The 14,896-nt window shown below is 35.3% G+C and overlaps 1 long non-coding RNA gene across 1 annotated transcript; it reads right to left on the bottom strand.

The window, feature by feature from the left end:
* Positions 1-213: 213 nt before the first annotated feature.
* Positions 214-4,783, bottom strand: LOC140253270 (uncharacterized). The gene is made up of 4 exons (XR_011903816.1): positions 4,730-4,783; positions 3,692-3,741; positions 1,051-1,182; positions 214-934 (listed from the first exon to the last, which is right to left on the bottom strand). It is a non-coding gene; the product is annotated as an uncharacterized lncRNA (long non-coding RNA).
* Between the last annotated feature and the right edge of the window lie 10,113 nt (positions 4,784-14,896).

The raw sequence follows: 14,896 nt of genomic DNA, 5'->3' as shown, positions 1-14,896 counted from the left end.
CTGATATAACCCAGAGTGTGAAAAGCAAAATTGTTCAACTGGCAATTAGAAGATCAAAAGCTACTCTAATTAAAAAGGTGTTTTTGTTGTTTGTTTTGTTTTTTTAAATAAGACTGCAGTGTGCTACTAGAAAATAAACATGAGGTTTAAAATCTACTTTTTCAACAGGGGATTTCTCTTATTTCTAAACATAGCTTATAACAGTTGGTACAAAAGAAAATTTATTACAGTTTTGCTCCTGCTAAGAAACAGAATTGCAAATGCGAATAAAAATTTACCAATCAACTATGATAGATTAGCAATATTGTTCATCACAGAATGAAGGTGATAAAGCAAACATAAGGTGCTTGTAGGTTGTTCTTAACTAAAATACAGCGTTCTTCACAATTTTCTATTTATTTTCTGTTGAAATTGTCACAGTTTTGTAACTTTTGCTATTGGTATTCCACATCATAACATCATATGGAGCACAGAGAAGAACCACACATCCCAGAGGACCTCACAGTCAAAGAGGGAAATACATCATGGAAGTGACGCTTGCTCTCTCTCACTGCCTGGCAGCAGGTGTAGGTGTGCTTCCAAGCCACACACCTTCAATTGCAAAGTAGGCTTCTCAGCCTTCAGAAAATTCTCACTTTACTTGATTTATTATCCTCAATCTCAATTAGATTATATTATGCTGTGTTATCATGCATTCCGATATCATAGTTAGTAAAATAAGTTTTCCTCTTTAGATCATTGCTGCTGCCCTGTTTGTTTCCTGGAGCCCAGCTCTCACCTCCCTAACACTTTCCCATTTTCCCTTCCCAGTTTCTTGGGGGGCCAGGGGGCCCACAGGCCTATTGCCCCTATCACAGACATAGATTGATCTAGATAACTCCGTGACAGAAATTTAGCCATATGCATGCATGTTAAATTGCTATCCTTGCAATACCTGGAAAAATAAAAATAAAAAAAAATTAGTAGTGAATTTATAGAAACATACCAGCTTGATTCTTATAGTTACTTGTTGCTTGATAGGAGACAAGCCTAGGAAGGGAAAATACAAACCTCATTCAAGAATTAATAGTCACCTTCCACTGGAGCCGTGGCAATGTGTACCACCACCTGAAATTATCTTCATAGAACCACAGAATCCTTCAAGCTGGAAGGAACCCTGAAAGGTCATCTAGTTCAACTCCCCTGCAATGAACAGGGATATCCACAGCTAGATCAGGTTGCTCAGTACTTTATCCAGACACACACTGAAAACCTCTAGGGACTGGGCATTAACCACATCAGTAGCCAACACATTTCAGTACCTTACCACCTCCAGTGTAAAAGACTTTTTCCTTATATCAAACCTAAATCTATCCTCTTTGGGCATGAAACCATTTTCCCTTGTTTTATCACCACAGACCCTGCCTAATTTTAAAAGCCTGTCTGGGTCTAGATGAAAGCTACTATGTGGCTTGCGTAAAAAAGGAGTTTATTCCTTCTCAATACTTTGTCTTACAGCACTTAATATCAGTTTGATTGTACAATCCTACTTGTTAGCAGATATATCTTAAGAAGCATTTTTTACTATTTAGGATCATAAGTACTTTAAACACCAATATGCCAGAGGCTGATGCCTAACCATACACAGAAGTGAAAGCTAATATGTTTTCAAAGCAATAATTCAGTGATTAAGTCATCTCCTTGTACCTAACTACTGCAAAATCTACTTCCTGCTTCTTAGGTGATCTTTGCATCCCAATGAAATTTCTTTATTTCCAATAGTGAGCTATTAGCCGTAGTACTTTATAAAACAAATTGTATTGCGAAACACATTTTGGAGATATTGCATTTCTAAATATTGTACTTGAGTTAGGTCATTTTCTACAGATGGTCTTCATGACAAGAAAAAAACAGCAAAATTCTGCAGGTACCTTCCTGCTCCAATTTTCCAACCAAATTGGACAAATCAGACAACTCTGAAAAAGCAACACCTATGACTTTGGAGCTTACACGAAGTATTGGCTGGCAGCATTACTTTGGAGTGCATGAAATTTATTTCTTTTTGAGAAATAAGATTAGTTTTGTTTGTCTTCATCAGTGTCGCTAAGAACAGTACAACCATTAAATAACAAACTCAAGTTCCATAGCCATACTCTCATCTTGCCAAGACCTGAACATGGGATGACAGATTTCTGGCACAAACCCAGATGGATGGATGAAACTGAAAGGAATAAAAACATTTGAGATAAGTTAACTCTTCCTTTAATCTCAGCCTTACAACATCCTACATAAATATCCTCAGAAGTATTGACAATCTGCAGGGGAAGTAAAGAACTTCATAGTCAGTAGGTGATGCCTTTCTTCAAAAGAAGACCAACCAACCATATGAGGTATTTGTGATTTACCCAAACTTTCTAAATATTAATGCCTTTATATTTACCTAATTTATTATTATTTTTAAAGAAAGGACTTCAAAATCCACTGACTTGACAGACAAATATAGTGGTTAACACTGCATATATATTTCATTAACTCTCACTGAGAATATGCTTTTTTGTTTTTTTGAACATTGCCATTAGAATTAAGGGAGACAGAAAAAGGGAATGAAAAATTGCCACAACATAGAAGGAAGAGTTGCTTCTAAAGCACAAGGCAATGTCCTTTTCAGTTTACAACAAATTCTTACTTGTGATAAGGTAGCAAATCGTTTGGTTCTTCAAGGCCTCTGCCTTACAGAACAGCCTTAGTAACTAATTAGTAACCAAATTATCTGTTTATGTCAGAAAAAGAACAGGAAGCTTTTTGATGCCACCAGTTTTCTCTTAAAGATAGAAAGTCATGCTTCATGCTCATCTCTCTTCCACCACACTCTGTGCTTCCTCACAGACCAATTCAAATGTAATTTGACACTGAACTCCAGACTCAGTTTTTCTCCCTGTACCAGTAACAGAATTAGATAACTAAATCAAGTTACTGTGAGGTAGTTTCCTTTCTAATTAAGCTTGTCAGGGATCTTTCTATCTTTGAAGTCAGTAATTATCTTCCCAAAAAACCCAAGAGCTCTAGTCTGTTCCCCAAATTTTTTTTATTTTTTTTTTTTTTCCTGTCCCTCAGTATTGTAAAGTCACTCCTTCACTTACTTACAGATTTGCTTCTGGGATCTGGGAAGCTAGTAAGATTTTGTATATGAAAGATTTGTTTCCTGTCTCCAGCTGCTGCTTCAGATGATGAACAGAATGCCCTATCTACTAGCCCTGTACAGATGTGTCATACAACTATGTTGTACCAAAGGCAGTGATTTTTTTTTTTAGTCAGTTGAAGCACATTAATGTATGGCAAGTATATTTACTTTAGAAGTTTGACCTTCCATTTTAATGTATTTTCTTCTGCTATTAGACATACATTAACATCAGAGGTGCTGATCCTTTTCTCTATTAGGAAACCTAGTTGAAAAAATGTTCAAACAAATGTTACTACTAATGTTTCTCTGTAATAATTGACTTACAGTTATTTTCTCACAAAGACAAAAGGTATACAGTTGTACTCTACTCTATTGTGTCACTTCCCTAAACCCAAAATAAGCCAGTAAAGTCCAAGCAAATTTCAAGGAAACAGCATGATTCAAGGTTCTTACTGATTTTGTATAGATGTATTTCATCTTACAAACAAGATGCTCACTGCTATGTAACAGCAAGACTCATTCTGCACTTACCTTATTTCAGTTATAACTTTAGTTCAGAAAAATGTAGTCAGTAAACACATCTGTAAGTAGACAGAAACCACAAGTCTTGGAAATGACTAAAAATAATATGAAAGTCATAATAAAATCTGTAAAAATTGAAAAAGAAAATACAGGTTGAATATCTGCCAGAGTTTTTAGTATCTTTGGGATTTAGCCACTATACTGAGATCCTAACTAAAAGAGGTTACACAGTGGTAAAAAAAAAAAAAAAAAAAAAAAAAAAAAAAAAAATCTGTCCAAGAAAATGGAAAATCATTTTAAAGATGCATAAAGGAGCTTTTTTAATTATTTGAGCACCTCAAGATTTATCACGGCATAATTCATTCAGATGTAACCTATTGGGCAGTGTTTCTGCATCTTGACATGCAGCATGAAGAATGTTTCAACTCTATAGAACATAAAGTTCACTGACACCAAATGAAGGTGCAGACTTGCTATCAATGCAAACTCACTTTCACCAGCACCATCTTGCCACGCTCCTAGCTTGTTCTCAAGCTTATTCTCATTTCACCCAGTATTTCTGCCAATATTTTCCTCAGGATTCCAAAATAGTTAGAAGCTAAATATCTCTAATTGCCACCCCAACTCAAGCCCCTAAACCTCATACATACTTACTTACTACATACCTCATACTTACATACCTCAGAACAGCACTTTCAGGAAAAGATGCAACATTACTGACAAAAGAGGCATGCAGCATTCTCCATAATGGCTATATTTCAGTTAAGTCAAGTTTACTTTGTGCTTCAGGCTTAACTTTCTCCTTTACGCTAAAAATAGCTAGTTAGCTTGAATAAAATAGCTCAGACTTTAGTTATTACCATTTCCTCTTTGTCACAACCGCATACAACTGCTAAATAGAAAGAGAACACTCACAAAAACATTCATAATCTACCTACTCTTTGACAACAGCATGGGCTCTGCTGACAATTGTACTGTTAACAAAGTACAGTTGAAAGAGTATTGCAATGAAATTAAAAAAGGAACAAACAGAGAAGAAATGCTCACCCATTGCTAAAGATTTTGGCTCACAGTGAAAAGCTCCACACAAGAAGACCTCTTTCCAAAACATGCAGTCCTCAGTGGCAGTCAGCCCTTAAATAGGGGGGTCTAGGATAGGTGCAGCCAGGCTCCACCCCTTCTGGTCACTCATCAGAATTTGTTTCACCTGTGCTTCCACAGCTGACCTAGTCCTTGCTTCAGGCAATCAATCAGTGGTTTGGGCCATGACTCAACAGTTCCCATACAGTAATAAACAAAGTTTCGTATTAACAGCCAGCATCTTCAGTATCATGCCAACTAGTGGCAATCAGTTTACTACACACTATGGCCTGATTATCACAACTAAAGAATCAGCATCTGTTTTTCAGACAGTGCAACATTACATGATTTTCAGTGACACACACTTATGAAGAAAAACTTGTGTGCTGCAGTAAACACACCATGGTTTACCACACAAAGCTCTTCTACCATTACTTCTAATGCAATAACTTTTTTTAAATAGTGCTCAGGGAAACTACATGTTTTTAGCATTTAATTTTAGGAAGTTATTTATTTATTTAATTAATTAGGTTTATTTATTGCATTTTTTCCATGTACATAACCTTATCTCTCTTTGTTCATCCCAGTTGTACAATGACAATGCAAACATTTGACTGCATATTGTTCATATAAATTTGCAGACCCAGGATATAAGAATAACTTGCATATATTCAAGTAAAAATATGAGCTTAGAAGTGCTTATCTGATCTAAACTGAATTTTTTCTCCTTTTCTCTCAGATTGTATAGAGCTCTTTGGAAGATTAGGCTTTCTGTGTGTTTTTTTGTCTGGTGGAAACAGGTATCACCACTGATCACTGCTGTTTTGTTCTGCATGGAATAAAGATGCTTTTCAAATATGTTTTTTTGTTATTGATTGACTTTCAGTTTCCATATAATCATTCATATCTTTCCTGAAAGAAGTATTTAAAGAAAAGAAAGAAAGCTCTGCCCAATTCATTTCCAGAAATCTGGGCACAGTTCTTACAGTTTGCATTGTAATTACTTATGAAAAAGAAATGCAATTCATTTGGTTCCTGGAATTCATTTGTCAGAAATAATTAAAATGACCTCAGGTAGCAGGTTAAAATAGCACCACTGAATCAAGCAAAAACCAAAACTTTTCAGAAAATAGAATATTCAGTTAATTTTAGTGCAGAAGAGAACATAGATAAACTTCTTACATATCTCCTGCAAATAGACAAGATACAAAGATAGTAAGCTGTACCCACTTCGGAGGCAATAATGAAGGCAATAAAATAATGCTTGTTTTAGAATAAATTCATTTATAGCATAACTTTTCTGGATTTAAACTAGCGATGAATCTGATTCCACTTCTATGGAAAATACTATGAAGGATGTTGCATATATACAACAGCTAGGATTCAAAGTATTCTTGGAACAAAATATTAATTCTCTTCCATTAAGAATGTGTAACATGGCTCTGTAGGCCATTACTTATGTGTAAATACATCTTCAAATCAACAAATTTGTTAAAATCACTAGATCTGCTTACGTGAGAGGTATTTTTTACATGGCCCTGTTTTAAGAGAGTGGACATGTGCTGTATTGCCTCTAACATACAGTTCTGGTGGAGACCACTTGGTGGAAAACTAAGAAAACACAGCTCCGGAAAGTGTGAAATTTTGCTACCACATTAAAGTAATTTGCATTTAAAAGGCAACATTTCTTCTTCTGTCAGCTCTTTGGGGCAGTCACAGCAGTTAGTGAATGATTCTCTTCCTGTTTGGTGATAAGGAAGTTTTCATTTCCATGTTGTTTAGAAAACAATTTATTTGTGTTCAGCACACTGTTTACTGAAAAATAATAATTACATATATATATGTGCATGTATGTGTATATATATATACACACTGTATAGGCAATACTATATTCCTGTTTAGGACTAAAAAAAGCAAATTTTTAGCTGGTGAATTCATTACATGAAGAGAAGACCAAATTAAAATAATATTATCCACACTAATATGTTATGAAACACTAATAAAGAGAAAGTCTTATGGAAAAGGCAATAGTAAATGCCAATTTAATATAACTCTAGGAAAATTCTACTGATTTTTATGTCCATTTCTACTACAATTATCTCCAAGTCAATTATCAAACAATTAAAGCTCTCCTTCTCATTCATTCCTTTGTGAGCAAATACTAGCCATGGCTGACCAGGGCCAAATCTTGCATTATACCAAAAGCCAAAGTTAATAAAACTAACAAGGAGTACCAGAGATCCCAGGTTTTCTTGATCTTCGCTGATGTTTCTCAGAGCAGACAGCATTCCAAACGCCCTCTGGTGGAACTGAGTGCCTGAGGCATTCAAGGTTGAAGCACACATTTGTTCTCTCATAGGCCCATCTATTAGGTGGGTATCATGCTCTTTTGGGAAGCATTATGACAGTCATAAGTGAGTTTAAGGACCAGGCAAGGATGAGCCTTATGGGTGCACACTGCAAAGAATGTCAGTGCCATCTTTTGTCAAAAGTGCTCATGGCATTTACAAGGGAACAAATCAGACTATTTGCAAATAGCAAGATTTAGAAATGCCTTTTTTAGCCTCCTAGGACAAGACTTTTTCTAAGAAAGGTTAGCCAGTGTAGTGGAGGTCTCCAGAGCTATTGCTTGAAACAGTTGACTTGTTTAATCCTTTAAACAGCTGTCACCACATCTTAGAGAATTATAAAAAAGGGCTTGCTGGAATTTTATGTGGTGTGCTCAGAATCTGTTATCTTAAAATCGACTGGACTAGAAGAATAAGAAACCTTGACTAAGTATCAGTCCGAAACAGAAACGTGTTATGATGTGGAACTTTTGTATCACAAGTTGTTAACAAGTTGACAACGAAAATAAACACATGAAATCAATAGGATGTCTATGCATGTAGTCAATAGGAAAGAGACTGTGGAGATAAAGGAAAGAAAGCCTTGTGGGCAGACAAGCTTCTTCAGCTTTCTTCTAAAAATGATTTGTTCAGAAGCTGCCTGCTCCCCAGCAGCCTTTCATGGCACTCACAGCAGGTGTTTCATCTTAACAGCTGTGCTAGCCTTTTTATTTTCTTCCCTTACTGTATTCACATTCTGCTTTGTCATCAGTTCAATGTCATTCATTACTGAGAAAATTCTTTCAACCGGCACATTACTGCCTGAGAAAGAAATGCCAGTGCAAATGTAGAGAACACTGGAGAGTGTGAAAACTAAAAGTGGATTTATTTTATTAAGTGAAAATCTCTCAGTATCCTTTTTGTACAAATGTCTTTTACCTCCCTGCTAGTTCATCTTGCAACTTCATTTTACCCTTCAATGCATCATTTATAACACTTTCCCTAGCTATTAAAATCACTGAGAATTTTCACCTTCCCATTACAGAATATATTAAAAAGTCCCAATCAGCTGAACATATCTTTACAATGACTGTGGTCATGAGTAGTGTCACAGTTTACAGTCTTCTTTTCTATACTCTGTGGGACTTTATTTCTACCATTGGTGTTAATGCTGAAACACAGTAATGCTGGAAAAGGCTTAATGCCCTGAAATGAGTTAGTTTTGTGAATTTAATTCACTCGAGATTTGCTTCTGACAGGGGACTTTCTCTTGCTGATGAACTGAAGTAAAACCATGCACATACTATGTGAATCTCTATTTGGTGTAGTACAGCATGGGGCAAAGCACTGGTCTATGCTCAGAGCCATACTGGCTAGAAAGCTGAAGGTGACTCAAAGTGACCTAAAGAGTGTGCACTGTTACAAAAAGATATCCTTTCTGCCTTGTTTTCAACATTCCCAACCACTACTGATAATTCACTGAATGAACTTTACCAGGCATAACTATCAACTCTGAATACCAGTAAATCCATAGAAATTTGTGTCATTTTGATAGACTGCTTAGAGGAAAAGCTATTCTCTTTACTTCATATCTTGATAAGAAGGGAGGTTCCAGTGAATCTTCCCAAGTATCTCTGCAATAAACAGATGATTAAGTAGCAAAATTAAACTTGTGTAAATAAATGACACAATTAAATGATTAAATGTGCAGATAGTGATATATTTATTTATATATAAATATAAATATTTTCATACATAATATGTTTATTGATATATTTATATTTGTGAAGACTACAGCAGAATAGCAGAAACTCAGGTGATATAAGAAAATACTGGAAAGAATGTCAGAATTTGCAACTTGTCACTTCTTTCTAGAACATTTCCTTACCAAAGAAACAGCTAGCCAACAAGACAACAGTTTATTTTGAATAAGAAAGGTAGAAATCTAATCACAGTTATATAACAAAGCTGATAAGGAATCACCTGGGAGAGCAAACTCTCATAGGGGAAACTATTCCAGCTTGGACTCATAAAGAAGGCATACTTGTCTTAATTTATCCTAAACAAGTGTGGGGAAGAAAGTTCACAGTATCAATGCTCTGAGATTTCTATTCAGCTCAGGCTCATCTTTCATGTTCTTCAACCCAGCCTGGCTCCCACAAAGCCTTTCTGCTCTCTATTACTCTTGCTGAGAGAACATGATAGTACAAGTTTCTGTAGCATCCATTCCTAAATTTCATTAGCTATCAGTTAGTCACACACCATATAAGAGGAAATGGGTAGTGGGACTGACGTGTATAAACCCATTTTTCTCATTTCTTCTTGTCTAGCAAGATGAGACAGGATTTCTCACAGTGAACAGCTGTCTTCCACAGGAGGTTTGTGTGATTCAGTAAAAAACATGTAAATTTTACCAACAGTAAAATAATGACAGAGAAATAATGTAAATGTAGTTGTGACTTAATATTATAACCAGTATCAAACATTGTTGAAATTTGTTGAATTTGGTAGACTGTTACAAGTGGTTTAAAGAAACATTACTTATGGTATTTTTATCACTTTTTGTGTGTGTATGATTGATTGCACAAGGAGAGCTCTATCTTCTGACCTTAGTAAGAATGATTAAACCAATAAAAGTGAGTTAAACCAAACCATGTAAGTTTAAAAACTGACATTCTACTCCCAATCGTGTCTCCAGCCTGTTGGCAAGCACACCAGATTCCCACAACTCAGTTTCCCAATCTGTATAGTAAGGATTACAATAAATAAACACCTTTAAAAAACTAGAGATTGCATAGTGATATAATATACTTATGTATAATAATATACATAATATTATTATATAACATATGTAAATAATATATATAATAATTTGTGCCTTCTTAAAAAATAGCTAAATTCTGTTGTCAATCTGTCTTATGTGTCTAAATTAATAGCTTAAACAACCTCAAAATTCTATATATGTCCATGTCCATATTGGGAGCTACTGATTTCTACTTTCTACTTTCAACAAATCCAAATTTGTATTAAAAACCTAGAGTCAAGAAACAACTAAATTTAAATGTCCTCTGGATTCTAATGGCTGGCATGTTTTCCAATTTTTCCAATCTGGTCAGAAAATCATTATAGCACAGGACAAATGTTAGGGATCTGAACCTTATAGGTGTGCTAAAATGCACATATGAATTACCCTGTCACTGAGATTTTAACTATTTAAAACAGTAGTCTTTACCACAGAAATCAGCTTTGGTCAAAATTAAATAGCATTAGCCCCCTCAAGTATGTTGTATCTAGTATTGGTCAGTAGGAGGCCCTTAAGGAAGAGAAGTGTTTAAATATGCAGTAATATTTCTATAGTAAAACTGAAATGGACTCTTTTTGGAGGGAGAGTAAAAATAAGTTATCTTAGCAACAAGTATTTTGTCCAAATTCCTTCTCTCTGATATAGAACTTCACTTCTCTCTTACACTGCAGAAATTCTTTTCTTCTAAAAATTATGCTTTCCTATTTTCTGTTCAGTATTATCAACCTTTTGGGTTTGTATTATCAACCTTTTGGGTTTGTTTAATAAATCAAAGCTGCTCTACAAGCTCTTCTAAAGTCCACTCTACTTCAGCCAGGGATGGACATGCTGGAGAACACTTGGTCACCAGGCATGCAGCCATGTCTACCCGCCAGCTTTTGCCTATACTGGTATCTTGACAAAATAGTTGGCAGACAATTTGTTTTTCTCTTTTGCTCTGGCTAGACTCTGTATGAAAATAACATTTTAGCACAATACCACGACACAATATTCATTTTTCCTCCTCGGCTCATTTCAATTCCCTCCACTAGTTATCCCCAACACCATATTAACTGAGGTCTGCCATCTTTGGACTGTGCATACTGCCAGCCATCTGAACCAGAAATGTTAAATAAACACACAAAAGAGCTGCTTCTCTGCCACTGTTAGATTAGATAAATCTGTGCCCTGACATAAAAGAACTGAGATGTCTCATACATATTCCAGATCAGCGAGTACCATCTGCTTGCTTTCATTTAGAGCCAAAACCCAAAACAAGGAAAGTTGTCACCCTAAGAGAAAGAATTTTCATATTTTGGAATTGCTATAACATGCTGGAATGTATAGTGTGTCATTGTTTTGCTTAATACCCAGCTGCAAATAATCAAAGAGAATAGGCTGAGTTGCAAATACAGTAATATAATCACAATCTGAAGTGACAAAACTCCTCAGTGGATAGTGTTATGCAGTAGAATCTACAGAGATAAAAATCCAGAATATGACAAAAATTTTATGCTGATATTGGGTTCATAGTCACTTTTTTTAACAGAGCTTTTCTATGTGGAAGTGGTTTACACACAACACATTGCCTCCTGTACTTATGTTTTGCAAAAGTTTTGGAGAAAATGGCTGAATGCAGTTAGTGATCCTCACTCAGTGCAGTAGTGACATGTCAACGCCCATGTGAACAGTAATGTCAAAATGCAGAGAGATTTAAGGAAAGATTTTCTTAACATGCTATGTATTTGATATATGGAACACATCAGTATAGGAAAGCTAGAGAATAGGATCCTTTTGAATTCCACCAGAAGATACAATGCAGTTAGGCAAAGGCCAGGTGTTCTTACATTCCTAAGCCATCAGTACTAAAATCCAGCCAGCACCAGGAAAGATAGGTATCCTATGGAAACAAGTACAGTAAAATCTACAATTCAGAGAGAGGATCATTCAAAGAAGAAAGCTGACCCTTCCTAAAGGCTTTGAAAAAAAGCAATATTAAAGAAAAGATGAATATTAGACAGTATATTAGACAGAATATTAGATAGTAGTAAAGTGATCATGACAAGACTGAAGAGCTATTTAGAATCAACGACTAACTTTCTGAGTCTGGAAATACAAAGCTATGAAGTCCATACACTGTGGCAGGCAGTGTATGATAGCATCCTTTCTCCTTATGCTGCTGAAAACCATTTGAATTCATTTATTTTTATTAAGTATTCGGAAGTTATGGGTATGAAACAACCATATGAGTATTATTAATTATAAACATATTCAGAGTCAAATCCTAGTGGAACTATTTAATTTTTCTAGATCTTCTCTCATTCGTAGATTGTGTATTTAGCAGCTGAATCTGGGACATAGGACAAACTGACTTTTTTCTAAGATCAGAATCTGAGTTGCCATCTTCTTTCACACCAGTGCTGCCGTTAAGACATCCTTGATCATTCCTCTGTAAGGAGAACCACAGCATCAATCTTTGACTTCATTTAGCTTAAATGATGATATAATGCACAAACAGGAATTTATTTCACTAATTTTATCCACTTAGTATAATCCTACTGGATTTAGTTCACCTATAGTATAACTGTACAGACATTAACATTCTGACCTGAATGGAATAGACCTGTCACCTTAAATTGCATTTTGTTTATTATTGTGCTAGATGAAAATCTAAAACCTCCAGTCAACAGGTGGCATTTTAATATGTCTATATTGTACAGATATTTGCTGTACAGTTAATAAAATATGAAAGTTTGTATTGCAGAATCTGATAACACACGATACCTTTCACTGACTGCCTAATATCAGAGGTAGCCTAGTTATAACAAGAAAATGAGAGAAGCAAAACAATATTAAAACAGCACCAGTAACTGTGCTTGTTTTCGTATATAATTGCACTCAGTGGCTAAAGGCATACACATGAACAGAAGTACTTCAGTATGTCTCTAATTAGAGCATTACTTCTGCTCTCTGATCATACTGAGATTGTTAATGTTTAATTAAATTTGTTTCCTCACAAAACTTCATTTAATCAGGTGAACCTGATCACTTTATTTAACATGCATCACTTACTACACTACCTTGTGGTCCCTCCATGCTTCTGCTGTCAATCCCATTGTGTCTCCTGAGAAGCTCCCTGAGGTGGGACACCAATCTTCCTATGGCTGTACACACAATGACCAGCATAGTCCAAATATGCTATCAAGGTACACAACAAATTAAAATGATTGTACAGATTTACCATTTGCAGTGGTATGGGTCATATATTCAGTGCCAACCAATAAAGTTTATAATCATCAGCTTGCTATTAAAATGAGCACTGGGTAGTTTTTATGTTCCTTAGAGGCTATTTTAAGTGTTTTGTTGCCACATGAAGCCAAAAAAATCACCTTTTAAATAAAGATGAGGGAAAAGACCCAGCTATAGTAGCAGTATTTTTCTCCTGCATTGGCTTATTTAAATCACAGAACTGTTCTAAGCTTTTTTTTTTCTGTGCTGGTTCTTTGACTTCAATAAAAATTGCTGACAGCTTTTACCTGTATTTGCAACTTCAATAATGCAATCAAGTTCAAAAATATAGATATGCACTCTGCATATGTCAGAATTATAGAGAAAGTTTTTCAATTTGATTCAACTAATCTTACGCTTATAATATTATACATTATGTATATTTATTAACAGATAACATGGAAGTACAAGTTTAGCAATAGTTACCTTTGCAACAGCCAACATGTTTTTTAAGACAAGTGTCCTAAGACCAAAGGCTTGTTTTCTATAAATACTAGGTTGACATCAGTGAAAGTTCTGGTGAGTTTCAGAGTTCAGAAAAACAGAAAGCTTTGAACATTACTACTACATTTGAAGGAAAAGTTTTAAGCACTATTTTTAAAAAGCCATTTTTGCTCATTTTTATAGGTAATAATTTGTCTGTAATTACAGTGGGGTCTCCCAGAAGCTGCAGAGACAAGCCATTATATCCATATTACATAAACTTAATTCAAAACTTGCATGCTACATAATTATTGACTACATGAATATAGCAGCTAGGAAACAGATTCAGTTGTGTGAGATGCTACATAAACAGGAAGAAAAGATGGTAACATTAGTATTAGTAACATTATGTATCCTATTATAATGGATTACTTGACTATTAGTTGTGATAAAAATCAATGTGATTGGCTGATTTTGAGAAATCTCATATTTTGTCATTAAATATGCACTCAAGTATATTCATTTGCATATATTATCTCCAAATTCAGTACTTGAGTGATTCATTTAAATGGATACATATTTAGGACATACAACAAGAAAGAAGAAAGTGCCAAATATTTGTGGGTAACTATGGAGAATGACTGAGCTGGCCAGACAGTGATATCTTTTGTGTTGAAAGTAATCATTGGCTCTAGCACACTGACTGTTAATTTGCTTTGTTATCCTGTATTTGTTCTTCTTAACTACAAAGAAATTTCATGAATCATAGAATCATAGAATTATTTGGGTTGGAAGGGACCTTTTAGATCATTTAGTTCCAACCCACCTCCCACTAGACCAGGTTGCTCAAAGTCCCTGGCCTCAAACTCCTCCAGGGAGGGGGCATCCACAACCTCACTAGGCAACCCGTTCCAGTGTCTTACCACCTTCACAATAAAGAATTTCTTTGTAGTATCTAGTCTAAATCTACCCTCTTCCAGTTCAAAGTCTTTTCCCCTCATCCTGTCGCTGTATGCCCTTATAAAAAGTTCCTCCCCTGCTTTCCTATGGGTCCCCTTCAGGTACTGGAAGGCCCCTACAAGGTCTCCCAGGAGCCTTCTCCAGGCTGAAAGCTATTGTTCAAACACCAACATGTTCCTGAAATGTTTCTCTTTAAGCAGGAATAAGTAGCCTTGCCAGTTAACCATAAAATATGTGAAGATTGGTGTGTATTCAAGGGTAATATGAAAATCAAGGCAGCAGATTCCAACTTCCAAAGACAATAACAGAGAGATAAATACAAGAAAACAAATAAAACTACAAAAGAATAACCAT

Source organism: Excalfactoria chinensis, chromosome 5, assembly GCF_039878825.1.
Source record: "Excalfactoria chinensis isolate bCotChi1 chromosome 5, bCotChi1.hap2, whole genome shotgun sequence".
NCBI lineage: Eukaryota > Metazoa > Chordata > Aves > Galliformes > Phasianidae > Excalfactoria > Excalfactoria chinensis.
Note: the sequence above shows the minus strand (reverse complement) of the source record. Positions and strands in the feature narration are given on the sequence as shown.